Source organism: Jaculus jaculus, chromosome 14 (assembly GCF_020740685.1).
Source record: "Jaculus jaculus isolate mJacJac1 chromosome 14, mJacJac1.mat.Y.cur, whole genome shotgun sequence".
Taxonomy (NCBI): domain Eukaryota; kingdom Metazoa; phylum Chordata; class Mammalia; order Rodentia; family Dipodidae; genus Jaculus; species Jaculus jaculus.
Window position 1 is genome coordinate 7,475,210 of NC_059115.1, and position 16,320 is coordinate 7,491,529.

Sequence of the window (16,320 nt, forward strand, 5' to 3'; positions counted from 1 at the left end):
ACATGTCCAAACATGGAAATTGTGCCTTCATCCATCAGTATGTAGTTGCTTTTTCTCCTTGGCAACATGATTTTGTATTAGGAAAACGGGTTTAATACCAGGCACAAATATTAGTATTTGTCTATTCTTCCTCAGTTGTAGAACAACAAATAATTGGCTATTGGAGATACTGAGGCGTGACACAGGAAGGGTTGTGTCCACAGGGCACGCGTTGGTGTCTTGATGGAGAGCAGATGTTTACTTCCATGCCTTATCTCACCAGGATGGTTAACAGCTCAGGGCGGCACACTGCGCCCACTTCTGGGAGGGAGTCAGGGAAGGGGCCATCCTGTCGCTCCTACTTTTCACCCGAGGATACTGGATTAAGTACTATCATGTCACTGTGACCAGACTACCTGACAGAAACAAAACATCTCTACATCTGCAATCCTGATCCAAATAGGACAGATTTCCTTCAACAGAAGTCATCAGAGGAAGTTGGTTGGCATTGCTGCGTGGCCATCCCTCTCCACTACCTTCCCACTGTCATCTGCCTCTCAGCGAGGGCTTCTGACGACCAGCTAACCACGCAGACGTGAGAACAGAGCTGGGGCCTCCTCCCGGGACTCAGAATTAACAGCTGGAAACGGACTGTAACATGATGGTTGTTCAACAAAGACTTTTCCCCTCCAATGTCCAGCACTGGGTAAGGGCTTCGAGGTGAACGAAAGGGGAAGTACGGGGGAGACTGAATGAACTGTGTCCGTGACCACCACTTTCTCCGTGGTCATTTGTTCTCACAACTGTGTGCAGCCTGGGCTAGGTCTGTCCGAGAAGGGCTGTGGCCGCACTAGCACCCAGGGGACCCTCCCTGCTCTCCTCCCGGCAAAGTTGGCTTCCGCGTCTACAGCCTCCTATCTACAGCCCAAGCATTGGCAACGAAAGGGCATCACCCGATGGTTTTGGTTTTGGTTTTTTTTTTTGAGGCAGGGTCTCACTCTAGCCCAGGCTGATCTGGAATTCGCTACGTAGTCTCAGGGTGCCCTTGAACTCACAGTGATCCCCCTTACCTCTGCCTCCCGAGTGCTGGGATTAAAGGTGTGCATCACCACACCCGGCTACACTCCATCCTTTTGAATGTTGTCCAGCGGACTAGCTGGGCTTAAACTAATGTAGCTGATGATGACCTTGAATTTCTGATCCTATTGCTTCTTCCTCCCAAGGGGGGGATTACTGCCGTGCCCCACCATACCTGATTTCATGAAGTACCAGGGATTGAAATGTGCATACTGGCAAGCTCCATCCATAGCCTAGCCCAGCTCCTCTTAACAAAGGCCCTCATAGCCAAGGGCTGCATCAGGCACATCCTCATGCACACGTGTTTATAAATCATGATGTCCAGTCACAGGGCAGATCACCTCCTGGGCTTGCCCTTCTCAGTGCACATAGACCCTGTCTGTCTATCAATGAGAGACAATGAGCAGTCTGCCCACCTCCACTTCACAACGTCCTCGCAAAAGGATGGCCGAGCTGGGTAAGGGGCGCGTGGGGATTGCAGACCTTGGTGGAGCCATCCCTAAATCGTGCTGCTCTTCGCAGTCGTGATAATAGACTCTCTAATGCACTAAAGCGCGTCACCGCTTCCTGCAGGAATGGGCCTGCTTGGCAGGAACCTGACTGTGGCATGCAAACACACGTTTTCCTGTGGAGTGGCTCCGATGTTCAGAACCCGTGAACCGAGCAGGACCGGACAGGCTTTTTCTACCATCTGAACAAGTGAATGTGTGTGGCCCTATGCGCAGATGCTATCACAGTGTCTGGATCACTGAGACAATCCTGATAGTGTTTAGCGCCTCTGTGAGCTGGAGGGTTGCAGGTATGCAGGGGGAGAGCTAGGCCTTATTTTCCAGTCCTGGGGATTGAACTAAGAGCCTCCCGCACACAAGGCTGGCACTCTACCAACGTAAATGTTTCCCCAGCTCTGTGGGGCTGGAGCTCTCACACAGGGACTGTCATCCCATCCCGGGTGACAAGCAGCATTTGTAACACAGGAGCATTGCGTTTAGCCCAGCACACGCGTGGGTACACACTGTGGTTGTTGCAGCCCCTGGCTAGAGAGCTTGGTTACTTTCCTCTGTGCCATTGCTGAGTTCATCAGTGGGGTGGTGTCCAGTGAAATAAATCCACCAAACGTGTCAATTGTGGGGTGGAACTAGTTAATGCAGGTACAGGATACACTGTGATTTTTTTTTCTTTTGAGAAAATTGGATTGTATATAGGGGAATATCTTTCTAAGATAAACACACACATGTAGATAGACAGTGATGTCCAAACTCCCAAACTAAGTTAAAAAAAAAAAAAAACAGAGCTGAATTTACAGACTGGACTCCCAATTCCCAGCACATGACTCAGATCACAGTACCACACAAAAGCCAGTTTTTCTACAGTGCTTATCTAAAATGTGTCTTCAGTGAGTGATTCCAGAACACATACCTAAGTTCTTTTTTGGAGATCCCACCTGTAATGTAAAGGAGAAAAAACATTTTGAGGCCACATCATGCTGAATTCTGTTCACCCAGGTCTTTTAAAAAATAATATTTTATTTTTATTTATTTGTTTGTGTGTGTGTGTGTGAGAGAGAGAGAGAGAGAGAGGGAGAGAGAGAATGGGCTAGCCACAGCCTCCAGCCACTGAAAACAAACTCCAGACACATGTACCATCTTGTGCATCTGGCTGACCTGGGTCCTGGGGAATTGAACCAGGGTCCTGTGGCTTTGCATGCAAACACTTTAACTGATAAGCCATCTCTTCAGCCCCGTCTACCCAGGTGTTTAGTTCTCACAGAGGTGTGGAAAATGGGAGTGAGTGGTCAAGTCACAAGTTAGTCTGTCATAGGTGGCAGTCATGTGAAGCTGGGCACTTTCAGCAGTATTTATTGGACATTTGCTGATTCAAAGCCCAGATCACATCTCTGTTTCCTGGGGTTGCATTTAGAGTTCCAAAGATACATAGCAACATGGCAGAGAAACTTGGTAACAATCTGTTCTTGTGAGAGCTCATTACTCCACTCTAAAGTGCTTAGGTTGTCCCAAACAAATACACTGTGCCTTGTGACTTAATGTGTCACCACCTCAATGCCACAATACTGGACATATGAAGCATCCACTCCGAGAGCCTTGGGGTGACACCCTTAAATTCTATCCAAACCATGACATCCCCTAGAAGAACTGGGAAAGGTCACTTAGAGATAACAAACATCCTTTTAAAAGATGATAGAGGGCTGGAGAGATGGCTTAGCCATTAGGGCATTTATCTGCAAAGCCAAAAGACCCATGTTAGCCAGATGCACAAGGGGACACATGTGTCTGGAGTTCGTTTGCAGTGGCTGGAGGCCATGGCACTCCCATTTTCTCTCCTTCTCCCTCTTTCTCTGTCCAATAAATAAATATACATTAAAAATATGAGATGGTAGAATTGTCCACTTTTTTGTTTCTTTTTCCAGGCAGGGTTTCACTCTAGCTCAGGCTGATCTGGAGTTCACTATATACTCTCAGGATGGCGTCACTCTTTAGTTCAGGTTGGTCTTGAACTCACAGTCGTCCTACTACCACTGCCTCCTCAGCGCTGGGATTACAGGCATGTGCCACCATGCCTGGCCTTACATAATCAATTTATTGTTCATATGTGACCTCCACAAAAAATTGAAGGAGTCACAAAAACTATCCTCCTATCTTAAAAAAAGTAAAGGCTGGGCTGGAGGGATGGCTTAGCGGTTAAGGCATTTCCTTGCAAAGGCAAAGGATCCAGGTTTGATTCCCCAGGACCCACGTTAGCCAAATGCACAAGGGGTTGCATGCATCTAGAGTTCATTTGCAGTGGCTGAAGGCCCTGGTGTGCCCATTCTCTTTCTCTTCCTGTTTTCTCTGTCAAATAAATAAAATAAAATAGTAAAAAAGAAAAAGTAGAAGCTACATTACCTCCTCTAAGTCCATATTTATGTCATCAGTTTCAGAGGGGCCCACATCCTCCACCTCCTGACCGCCTCCTAGAAGGACACAAGAAGCCATCAGCTGCTGGTGTGATCATTGATTACCCAGGGCTCTTTGCTTCATAAGAACAAATGTCCAGGGGTTTAATCTATGTGGCTAAACACCATGGGTCTAGAAGATGAACAACCATGCTTTGCTCCTTGACAAGAAAACAAAGGCCAAGAGACAGCTGAAGAGAAAGGAGGAACAGGATGCTTTACATTTTAAGTCTTAGGAACTGAAAGCAATGGGATCCAAGCAGTCTCCCCTTGGGTAAACCCTTTCCAAAGTGTCATGATTGGATGGAAGTGTTCTATCCACAAGCAGAGTAAACAAGAAATTCACAGGTCTGCTCAGCTCAGAAACACCAAGTACAAATATGCTCGAGCCTCTGAAAAGAAAGTGTCCAGGAAAGGAAAAGGGAGAGGACTTTTTTTTTTTTATAGCAGAGAAGACATGTTTTTAAGTTACAAAAACCCCATCAGAGCTCCTGAGTCTGTTTCCACCATCATCACTGCAGTCTTCTCAAAGTCCACTCGAAAAACCAAAAAAAAAAAAAAAGAAAAAAAATTAATGATTGGGGGTTGAAGGGATGGCTCAGTGGTTAGAGATTCTTGCTTGCAAAGCCTAATGGCCTGGATTCGATCCCCCAGTACCTGGAGTGGCACATGCGTCTAGAATTTGCTTGCAGTCTGAGTATAAAGTAACCTTTAGCTTTCATAGCTAAAAACTACACCTCAGTCGGGCGTGGTGGCACACGCCTTTAATCCCAGCACTTGGGAAGCAGAGGTAGGAGGATTGCCATGAGATCAAGGCCACCCTGAGACTGCATAATGAATTCCAGGTCAGCCTGGGTTAGAGAGACCCTATCTCGAAAAACCAAAAATAAGAAATAAATTTAAAAATCCACCTCAAAATTAAACTGTGTACCATGGATTCCTGATGACATGTTTTGCCCTTGCAAGGTCTGTTGCTTAGGCTTCCAAGTACCAATAGGTTAAGTGAGGGAACAACTGTGTAAAAGTGAGTGTGGTAAGCATGTCTGCTCACAAAGGACTCATTGTAATCACTGTTGTAAATGATTTTCTTAAAATGTTCAAAACTGAACCAGGCATGGTGGCGCACGCCTTTAATCCCAGCACTCGGTAGGAGGATCACCGTGAGTTCGAGGCCACCCTGAGACTACATAGTGAATTCCAGGTCAGCCTGGGCTAGAGTGAGATCCTACCTCAAAAAACCAAAAAAAAAAAAAAAAAAAGTTCAAAACTTTTGATTAAAATATAATTCGGGGGCCTGGAGAGATGGCTTAGTGGCTAAGCGCTTGCCTGCGAAGCCTAAGGACCCCAGTTTGAGGATTGGTTCCCCAGGACCCACATTAGCCAGATACACAAGGGCACGCAGGTGTCTGGAGTTCGTTTGCAGTGGCTGGAAGCCCTGGCGCGCCCATTCTCCCTCTCTTTCTCTCTCTGCCTCTTTCTCTCTCTCTGTCACTCTCAAATAAATAAATAAGAATGAACAAAAACTTTTTTAAAATAAAATATAATTTTGGTCAGGTGTGGTGACACACACCTCACACCTTTAATCCCAGCACTTGGGAGGCAGAGGTAGGAGGATTGCCATGAATTTGAGGCCACCCTGGGACTCTATAGTGAATTCCAGGTCAGCCTGAGCTAGAGTGAGACCCTACCTAAAAAAACCAAAAAAAAAAAAAAAAAAAAAAAGAACTAATTAGTAAATTTACTCAATTGAAAGAAATCTAAATGTTACAGTAATGAAAAATATTCAAAATCTATATGTAATAAAAGGTGAATATAAAGCCAGGCATGGTGGCGCAAACCTTTAATCCCACCACTCCAGAGGCAGAGGTAAGAGGATCACCACGAGTTCAAGGCCAGCCTGAGACTACATAGTGAATTCTAGGTCAGCCTGAAATACAGTGAGACCCTACCTTAAAAAACCAAAAAAAAAAAAAAAAAAAAAAGTAAATATAAATTAGCCAAATCCATGGACATTTCCAATTAAACATTCAAACAAATACATAATTACCTTTTCTGTTTATATAAGGATAAAACAAACATACAAATATAATATGAATATTCTGGCAAAAAAATAAAATAAACAGAGCCACTACAAATATTCTCAAGTTTAAAAACTGGTGTGGGGGGCTGGAGAGATGGCTTAGCGGTTAAGCGCTTGCCTGTGAAGCCTAAGGACCCCGGTTCGAGGCTCGGTTCCCCAGGTCCCACGTTAGCCAGATGCACAAGGGGGGTGCACGCATCTGGAGTTCGTTTACAGAGGCTGGAAGCCCTGGCGCGCCCATTCCCTCTCTCCCTCTATCTGTCTCTCAGTGTCTGTCGCTCTCAAATAAATAAATTTAATAATAATATAAAAAAACTGGTGTGGGATATGCTTCAGTAACAACATCCTTTATGAATGTTAAACCCCTGATTTAATTCCACAAGTTAACCCTGTCAGAAACATTGGGTCTTCTTGGTTTTTTTTTTAACAGGTACTGCTATAATAATACATTGGTTTGTTAATAATTAAGGATTTTTATATACACAGCATCAGTGTGGACTTAATTATATACTTACTTTTTACTATGATGCTTTTAACTTTCAAATATTTTCAACAGAAGTAGCTGTAGACATTGAAGTGCCCTTTTTTTATTTTTAATTTTATTATTTATTTATTTACTTATTTGCCAGAGAGAAAGAGGGAGAGAGAGAATGGCCACACCAGGGCCTCCAGCCACTGCAAACCAACTCCAGACTCATGTACCACCTTGTGCATCTGGCTAACGTGGGTCCTGGGGAATCGAACCTGGGTCCTTGGGCCTTGCAGGCAAATGCTTTTAACTGCTAAACCATCCCTCCAGCCCTTCTTTTATATATCTGTATCTCTATCTATCTATCTATCTATCTATCTGTAGATAGATATAAATATATCTCACAACAGAATTAAGCTGGTCGTGGTGGCACAGGCTTTTAATCCCAGCACTCGGGAGGCAGAGGTAGGAAGTTTGCGATGAGTTCAAGGCCACCCTGTCACTCTATAGTGAATTCCAGGTCAGCCTGGCTAGAGTGAGACCCTACCTTGAAAAAAAAAAAAAAAGTGAGGTTGAAGGGATGGCTCAGGGGTTAAAGGCTCTTGCTTGCAAAGCCTGATGGCCTGGGTTCAATCCCCCAGTACCCGTAGCGGCGCATGCGTTTGCCGTGTGTTTGCAGTGGCAAGAGGTCCTGGTTTGCTCATTCATTCTCTCTCTCTCTCTCTCCCCCTTATAAATAAATGAATAGAATATATTTTAAAGCATCAATGACTGGTTTCTGTAGTTCCTAGTAGTAAGTCCTGTCTTATTTTCCCGCATGGCATAAACTGCAGTCTCACGCAGGTCTGCGCGGAGGCCCAGCGGTTCCCCCAGCACGCCGCACACGCCGCCTAAACTGGCAGCCGAGGCGAACGGCCTCCTGGAGCGCGGTCAGCCAGGACGCTGAAACTGCTCCTCTGGGCACCGTTCCCCTTCGACGTGAAGCAGATCGTTAGGGTGTCGTTATAGTTTCACCATGTGGCTTTTAAAAGAAGAAAGATCTGATTTCTTCCATAGCCCACGGTTCTCAGAAGAGACCTACCTCTGGAAATCATATAATCTGGTCATGATTTCAATAAGCAAAAGCTCTATAAGAGATGAAGTTTCTCAGTGCAACTGAACTAAGAAAGCATCTACATCCTTAGCAACATTACCAGTGTCTCCTGGAGCCAAAGGAAGATGGTGTTCCTGTTCCCATAATCCACTTAATTGTTGCTTCAAAATTTAATACTCCCATCATGCATGATTTCTTTTGGATGATAGTTCTGACCATCACCTTTTTATTACTGCTGGAAGCTAGCTTAAGCCAACTATTACATATTCAAATTTGCTTTTTAGTAATGACTTTACTACAGGCAACAAGTCTACACAGCACTCAAGTGAAATGTTCCTTTTCTTCCTGTAAACTGTTAGAACAGGAAGGCAATCTACCACAACCCCAAAATCTTCCATCCTCCCCAAATAGGCTACAAGTTCACTTATACTTCTCTTCCTCCAGAAAGTTAAACTACATTTAATCTCAAATCCCCACTGAATAAAACTTGTATAAAATATGAATAAAACTTCAGGATGAGGTGGGCATGGTGGCACATGCCTTTAATCTCAGCACTTGGGAGGCAGAGGTAGGAGGATTGCCATGAGTTTGAGGCCACCCTGAGACTACAGAGTGATTTCCAGGTCAGACTGAGCTAGAATGAGACCCTACCTCAAAAAAGCCAAACAAACAAACAAACACACCTTCAGGACCCTGAGAAACCTCGGAAGAAAAGCCACTGTATTTTGGTGATGGGTTTTCTGTTTGTGAAGAACCAGAATCACTAGATGTCACCAAAAATGTTTGACTATCGTGGAGCAATTTTTCAGGCAGGTGGCCTGCACAAGCCAGTGTTTCTTCTTCTTTTTTTTAAATTTATGTTTTTATTGACAACTTCCATGATTATAGACAATAACCCTTGGTAATTTCATCCTCCCCACAACAATTCTCTCCATCATTTGAGACTCTATATTAAAAAAAAAGTTCTAGTACCTGTGACAACCCACTATATTACTTGTATTAATTACTCACAAATATAAGGGCCTCTACATTTAGCTCATTGTCAAACGACAGGAAAGGCCAGGCAGGGTTCAAGTTTCTGAAAGCTCAGACTGGTCAGGAGAACCAAGCCACAGAGCCTGTGACAACAGGATTAGCACTAACAACTCTTATTAAAGCTTCAAGTACAGACAAGCAGATATTCACAATTATCTGAAAACAGATCTCATTGGTCATTGAAACTATGTACATATCACACATCAGTATAAATCAAGAGCGAATCTTTACATTCTTGTTCATCAACTGAGTGTTTTTAGTTCATTAACACAAAATACACACACTTAAGCCCTTTCACAGTATTAGAAATAATGTACATGTAATTTAGTGAATAAAAATACAATGATAAAGGAATAAATCACAGTATAAAATGGAACTATCACCATCTGAGCCAGAAGAAATGTTTAAACAAAGTATTTGAAAGACACAGTCCAGTCTACTTAAAGGGAAAGCACCCAAAGACAGTGTGAACTCACCTCCAAAACTGAAAAAATTTCCCATAGTCAAGTATTCGCGAAAACTAGCACTGACTGCTACGTGTGAGCGTCTGGTGAATCACCAAGTCTCCCACTGGCCCAAACAGCACTGAGGGGAGTAGATATCTCAGATATGTCATAGAGCTTTCAGGGACCTCACAATGCACATTGTGACATCAGCCAGCTGCTACTAGACTAGTGCACTTATTGTCTAGTTTATTTATTAGAGAAACAGGCAGGTAGACAGAGAGAAAACGGGCATGTCAGGGCCTCTAGCCAATGTAAACGAACTCCAGGCCCATTAGCCAGCTCGTGTAGCTGGCTTACCCAGGTACTGGGGGGTCGAACCTTGGTCTTTTGGCTCTGCCAGCAAGTGCCTTAACCACTAAGCCTTCTCTCCAGCTCCCACAAGTGCGCTTACTTTAAATCAGCTCATGATTACATTTAATAGATTATGAATGTGTGTACAGTATACTCTTTCCCTAAGAATATGACTTTCAAAGTATATATTTTTCTCACGTTTAAAGTTTTAGAAGCTAAATGCTTGACTACACTGAAGACCGCCCCTTTCACTGAGCATTTAGGTGACAGACTATTTACTAAGGAAGAGTAAGAAAACAATGTTCTCTTCTAAGCACATTCTTGGGAGGGGAAAGCTCTCTTGGGGAGTCCCTTTATCTCCACTGTGACTCCAGGGCGCCTGCCGCTGCCTGAGACCAGCTGCTCTGGCCGGTCAGCGGTCCCGATGCCGAGGGGCTCAGCTCGCTGCACCTCCGGGCTGAGGGCCGCCAGGAGTCTGACATGACTCCGGGAGGAGTTCAAACTCGATCCGCTCTCAGAGGTGCGCAGGCCTCAGTGGTGACCCCCTTCCTCCTGTCCCCGCTGCCCTGGGTCTTCAGAGCTCCTGGGCTTGCTGTGCTCTCCTGTGCACAGGTCACGTGACATCAGGTTTCCAGAGGACACACACTGGGCGGTGGGGCGGCCCTGGTCTCAGCAAGCAGAGGACATCTGGGGAGTTCTGGCTTCTGGTGGTCCTGAGAACCCGGCAGCCAGTGGCAGGGACTTGCAGCTGAGAGAGAAGAATAACAATTATGTCAAAACTTGGGCTGGAGAGATGACTCAAAGTAAGGTGCTTGCCTGCAGAGCCTAAAACCAGTACCAGCATAAAGCCAGATGCACCAGGCAGCACACATTATCTGGAGTTCCTTTGCAGCAGCTGGAGGCCCTGGCATGCCCATTCATCTTCATTCATTCTCTCTTTCCTTGCAAATGATAATAAATAAATATTATTATTTATATATATTTATAATATATAAATATATAATATAATTACATATTTATATATAATAATTAATATTAATAATTAATAATAATAATAATTAATAATATAATAGCCGGGCGTAGTGGCGCACGCCTTTAATTCCAGCACTCAGGAGACAGAGGTAGGAGGATTGCCATGAGTTCGAGACCACCCTGAGACTACATAGTGAATTCCAGGTCAGCCTGTGCTAGAGTGAGACTTTACCTCGAAAAACCAAAAAAAAAAAAAAAAGATAAATATATAAACAGTATATAATATATAAAATAATAAATATATATAATAAATAAAATTAATAAAAATAAACCTGCTAAAGTGTCAGAACTTTTCCTCATTCAAGTGGTTGAACGTCCAGGTTGAGACAATTCCCACAGCCAGAGGCAAGGACACCAGGCTGGTACCCCCAGCAACGGCGCCTCTGGTGTATATGGTCAGTGGGCACCAAACGGTCCCACGGAGGGAGGAGCGGAAGCCCAGCTCTCTTGCACGCTGTGGTGACAGCTGCGGCAACCACTGGGCAGGTCAGTGGCCCACTCACGAGTCCCAGGCAGCGCAGGAGCCTGTGTGCGCAGCGCTCAGCCCTCACTCCAGCCCAGCACAGACAGACCTCCAGCCTCAGGCTGTCCCCCAGGGTGCCCGGCTGAGCCACCACACCCAGAACCTGACTCAGTTTTGAAGGAGTAATTAATCAAAGTGTAAGCTACACCCCCAAACCCTCCTCCACCTTCCTAGAACTCATTATGTATCCCAGGAAGGCCCTTAAACTTGCTTCTCCTGCCTTCACCTCCTAAGTGCCAGGTTTACAGGCCTACATCATCCTGTCTGGCTGCTTTTTTTTTTTTTTTTTTGGACAGAGAGAGAGAGAGAGAATGGGCGCGCCAGGGCCTCCAGCCACTGCAAAGGAACTCCAGATGCGTGCGCCCCCTTGTGCATCTGGCTAAGGTGGGTCCTGGGGAATTGAGCCTCATACTGGCGTCCTTAGGCTTCACAGGCAAGTGCTTAACCACTAAGCCATCTCTCCAGCCCATGTGGCTGCATTTTAAGAATGAGACCGCAACATCTTTGCAGCTGTGCAATATATTCTACCTTCCTTACCGAGGAAGTGCCTTTTTCTGTCTTTTTTTCCTATTAGACGTAGGGTCTCACTCTAGACCAGGCTGGCCTGGAATTCTTGTGAGTTTGAGGCCACCCTGAGACTACAGAGTGAATTCCAGGTGAGCCCGTGCTAAAGTAAGATCTTACCTCAAAAAAAAAAAAAAAAAAAGGTTTGTAAAGACCGGCTGGAGAGATGGCTTAGCTGTAAAGACGTTTGCCTGCAAAAGCAAAGGATCCAGTTTCGACTTTCCAGAACCTACGTCAGCCAGATGTACAAGGGGGCTCATGCATCTGGAGTTCGTTTGCAGTGGCTGGAGGTCTTGGCATGCCCATTCTCTCTCTGCTTCAAATTTATATATACATGTATAATATATGTGTGTGTGTATATATATTTTTCCCCATAAAGGACTCTTCCTGAGACTAAGGGAAGGAGAATATGCGCTAAGGCCGGGGCCTCTCCTCCTGTGCAACTTCCTGGAAGATGACACCATGTCCCACTGAGAGGAGAGAAAGGCTGGCAAGAATCAGGCCTTGCCTCTTTCCTGACCTCTGCCCCCCACCTAACCCAAGCTCCAACCACAGCCCGCACCACACCCTGGAAGGCGCGGGCATCCGGGTGCCCCCAGCGCCTCCAGCACCCCTGCGCTACGTGGTGATCCCGCCAAGCCCGGCCCCTGCCAGCAGCAGGCCCGCGCCGTGCAGCAAGACCACCAGCAGACGCTGGGCGGTGCGACCTGGGCTGAGCCGCTGCCGCCTGGGGAACGGAGGAGCCCCCCCACCCCGTGGTGACCCACCGGGGGTCCCGTGGGGGACACAGCCCAGGGGATGGAGAGACCAGCACAGCAGGTGAGGAGCGGGGCGGGGCCAGAGACGGACCGGAGGTGATCGGACCCCCAGGGCGGAGGGGCCAGGGATGGGGGGGAGGATGGGGGGCAGAGTCGGGCAGGAGGGAGGAACAAGGCCTGAGGGGAAGAAACTCGCGGGACACGAAGCCCGGACCCGCTGGCAGCGCCCGTCTCCTGCGGGCACAGGACCCGCTGTTCGTTTCCTACTGGCCAGGAAAACCCCAGTGTTGGTGCCAACTGCGCTGCTCTGAACCCTCAAGCCCACCCCCAACTCCCACATATTCCCTTCCCAATGCGCCGCCGCTCCCCGAGTCCAGCTCCCCACTCCAAACCCCGTTCGTCACGCCCTGCCCACTGACACCTGCGCCGGACACAGCTCCGCGAGAGCCCTTCCCAATGTCCCTCCACCCAGGCCAGGCAAGGCCGGCGGACAGCAGCCCGCAGACCCCCCTTTCCCAGGCGGCGCCCCAGGCCAGACCCCGAGCCCCGCCCAGCTCCCCGCCCCGCACGCTGCAGACGCGCCCTCCGCCCGGCGCGTTCCGACGCCTTCGCCTCGTTGAGCTGTGGACAGAAGGCCGCAGGGTCCCTGCCGAGGACCCGACACCCCCGCCCGCCCGCCTCACCTCCTCGGCCAGGCGGCGGCAGTCCTGGCCACGGCGGGCCGCCCCTCGCGAGCCCAGGCCGCGCTCCTGCCGCAGCTCCAGCTCCAAGCTCCGCACCAGCCCGCGCAGCGCCTCAAGCTCGCGCTTCTCCGCCGCCAGGCGGGACACCCTGCGGGCGGAGGGGACAGAAGCTCTGCCCACCCTCCCCATGATCACGGGGTGGGGGAGCTCGCCCAGACCCCACACTGCCTTCACCCATCCACCGCACACTGACCACACTCACTACCCTCACCATCCACCGCACACTGACCACACACTCACTACCCTCACCATCCACCGCACACTGACCACACACACACTACCCTCACCATCCACCGCCCACTGACCACACACTCACTACCTTCACCATCCACCGCCCACTGACCACACACTCACTACCTTCACCATCCACCGCACACTGACCACACACTAACTACCTTCACCATCCCACCGCACACTGACCACACACTCACTACCTTCACCATCCACCGCACGCTGACCACACACTCACTACCTTCACCATCCACCGCCCACTGACCACACACTCACTACCCTCACCATCCACCGCACACTGACCACACACTCACTACCCTCACCATCCACCGCACACTGACCACACACTCACTACCTTCACCATCCACCGCCCACTGACCACACACTCACTACCTTCACCATCCACCGCCCACTGACCACACACTCACTACCTTCACCATCCACCGCCCACTGACCACACACTCACTACCCTCGACATCCACCGCCCACTGACCACACACTCACTACCCTCACCATCCACCGCCCACTGACCACACACTCACCACCCTCACCATCCACCGCCCACTGACCACACACTCACCACCCTCACCATCCACCGCCCACTGACCACACACTCACCGCCTTCACCATCCACCGCCCACTGACCACACACTCACCGCCTTCACCATCCACCGCTCACTGACCACACACTCACCGCCTTCACCATCCACCGCACACTGACCACACACTCACCGCCTTCACCATCCACCGCACACTGACCACACACTCACCGCCTTCACCATCCACCGCTCACTGACCACACACTCACCGCCTTCACCATCCACCACACACTGACCACACACTCACCGCCTTCACCACCCACCGCACACTGACCACACACTCACCGCCTTCACCATCCATCTCACACTGACCACACACCGCCTTCACCATCCACCGCACACTGACCACAAACTCACCACCTTCACCATCCACCGCACACTGACCACACACTCACCGCCTTCACCATCCACCGCTCACTGACCACACACTCACCGCCTTCACCATCCACCGTACACTGACCACACAATACCTTCACCATCCACCGCTCACTGACCACACACTCACCACCCTTCACCATCCACCGCACACTGACCACACACTCACCGCCTTCACCATCCACCGCCCACTGACCACACACTCACCGCCTTCACCATCCACCGCACACTGACCACACACTCACTACCCTCACCATCCACCGCACACTGAACACACTCACTATCTTCACCATCCACCGTTCACTGACCACACACTCACTACCCTCACCATCCACCGCACACTGACCACACACTCACTACCCTCACCATCCACCGCACACTGACCACACACTCACTACCTTCACCATCCACCGCACACTGACCACACACTCACTACCCTCACCATCCACCTCACACTGACCACACTCACTACCCTCACCATCCCACCCCACACTGACCACACACTCACTACCTTCACCCATCCCCTCACACTGACCACACACTCACTACCTTCACCATCCACTGCACAATGACCACACACTCACTACCTTCACCATCCACCGCACACTGACCACACACTCACTACCTTCACCCATCCCACCACACACTGACCACACACCACCTTCACCATCCACCGCACACTGACCACACACTCGCTACCTTCAACATCCACCGCACACTGACCACACACACACACCCACACTCACTACCTTCATCCCTCCCACCACAAAGGCTGATCCCCCCGCCCCCCACGCCCTAAGGACGCAGGTTCAATTCACCAGTACCCATGAAAGCAAGATGCACAAGGTGGCACATCCGTCTGGAGTTCTCGGCAGCTAGAGGCCCTGGTATGTACATTCTTTCCCTCTCTCCCTCCCTCTCCCCCCCCCCCAAGTAAATAAAATTTTTTAAAAGTCTCCAAAGAGGGCTGAAGAGATGGCTTAGCAGTTAAGCGCTTGCCTGTGAAGCCTAAGGACCCCGGTTCGAGGCTTAATTCCCCAGGACCCACCTTAGCCAGATGCACAAGGAGGTGCACGCCTCTGGAGTTCATTTGCAGTGCTGGAGGCCCTGGTGCGCCCATTCTCTCTCCCTCTATCTGCCTCTTTCTTTCTCTCTCTGTCACTTTCAAATAAATAAATAAAAATAAACAAAAAAAATTTTTTAAGTCTCCAATGATTAGGAGGAGAAAACTGGAATAAGGGCTGGAGAGATGGCTTAGCAGTTAAGGCGCTTGCCTGCAAAGCCGAAGGACCCAGGTTCTATTCTCCAGAACCCACGTGCACTGGAGGCATGAGGTGGGGTGTGCATGTGGGGTACACTTGGAGTGGCTAGAGGGCCGAGTGCACCCATTTCTCTCTCTCTCAAATAAACAAAAGTAAATAAATAGTGTTTAATGGGACCAGGGGCTGGGGAGGCGGCTCAGTGGTGAAGCGCTTGCTGTGCACTATGAGGACCAGAGTTCGGACCCCAACAGTCACGCAGAAGCCGGGCGTGGGGGAGCGCACCTGAAACCCCAGCACTGGGCAAGTAAACACAAAAGAATGACCAGACTTGTGAACTCCAGTTTCAGTGGGAGGTCCTGTCTCAGGAAACAGGATGATAATAAAAGGTGGCGAACTACTGAGGAAGATGCTCAGCGCTGCCCTCTGCCCTCCACAGGTCATGTGCTCCCACATACATACAAACACTCATACACAGGCCACATATGCACAAACAATGTAACGTGGGGGCTGGAGACATGGCTTAGTGGTTAACCACTTGCCTGTGAAGCCTAAGGACCCCAGTTCAAGGCTCGATTCCCCAGGACCCATGTAAGCCAGACACACAAGGGGGCGCATGTATCTGGAGTTTGTTTGCAGTGGCTGGAGGCCCTGGTGCGCCCATTCTCTCCCTCCCTCCCTCCCTCCCTCTATCTGTTGTTCTCAAATAAATAAATAAATAAAAATAAAGAGTGTGGTGTACACCTTTAATCCCAG

At 48.8% G+C, this 16,320-nt stretch overlaps 1 long non-coding RNA gene across 2 annotated transcripts in view; it reads right to left on the reverse strand.

The window, feature by feature from the left end:
- Nucleotides 1-8,488: 8,488 nt before the first annotated feature.
- LOC123454566 overlaps nucleotides 8,489-16,320 on the reverse strand; it is a 30,243-nt gene continuing 22,411 nt past the window's right edge. For both annotated transcript variants that reach the window (XR_006633405.1, XR_006633404.1), the window contains one exon: nucleotides 8,489-10,228. This is a non-coding gene — a long non-coding RNA (uncharacterized LOC123454566). The remainder of the gene's footprint in view (nucleotides 10,229-16,320) is intronic.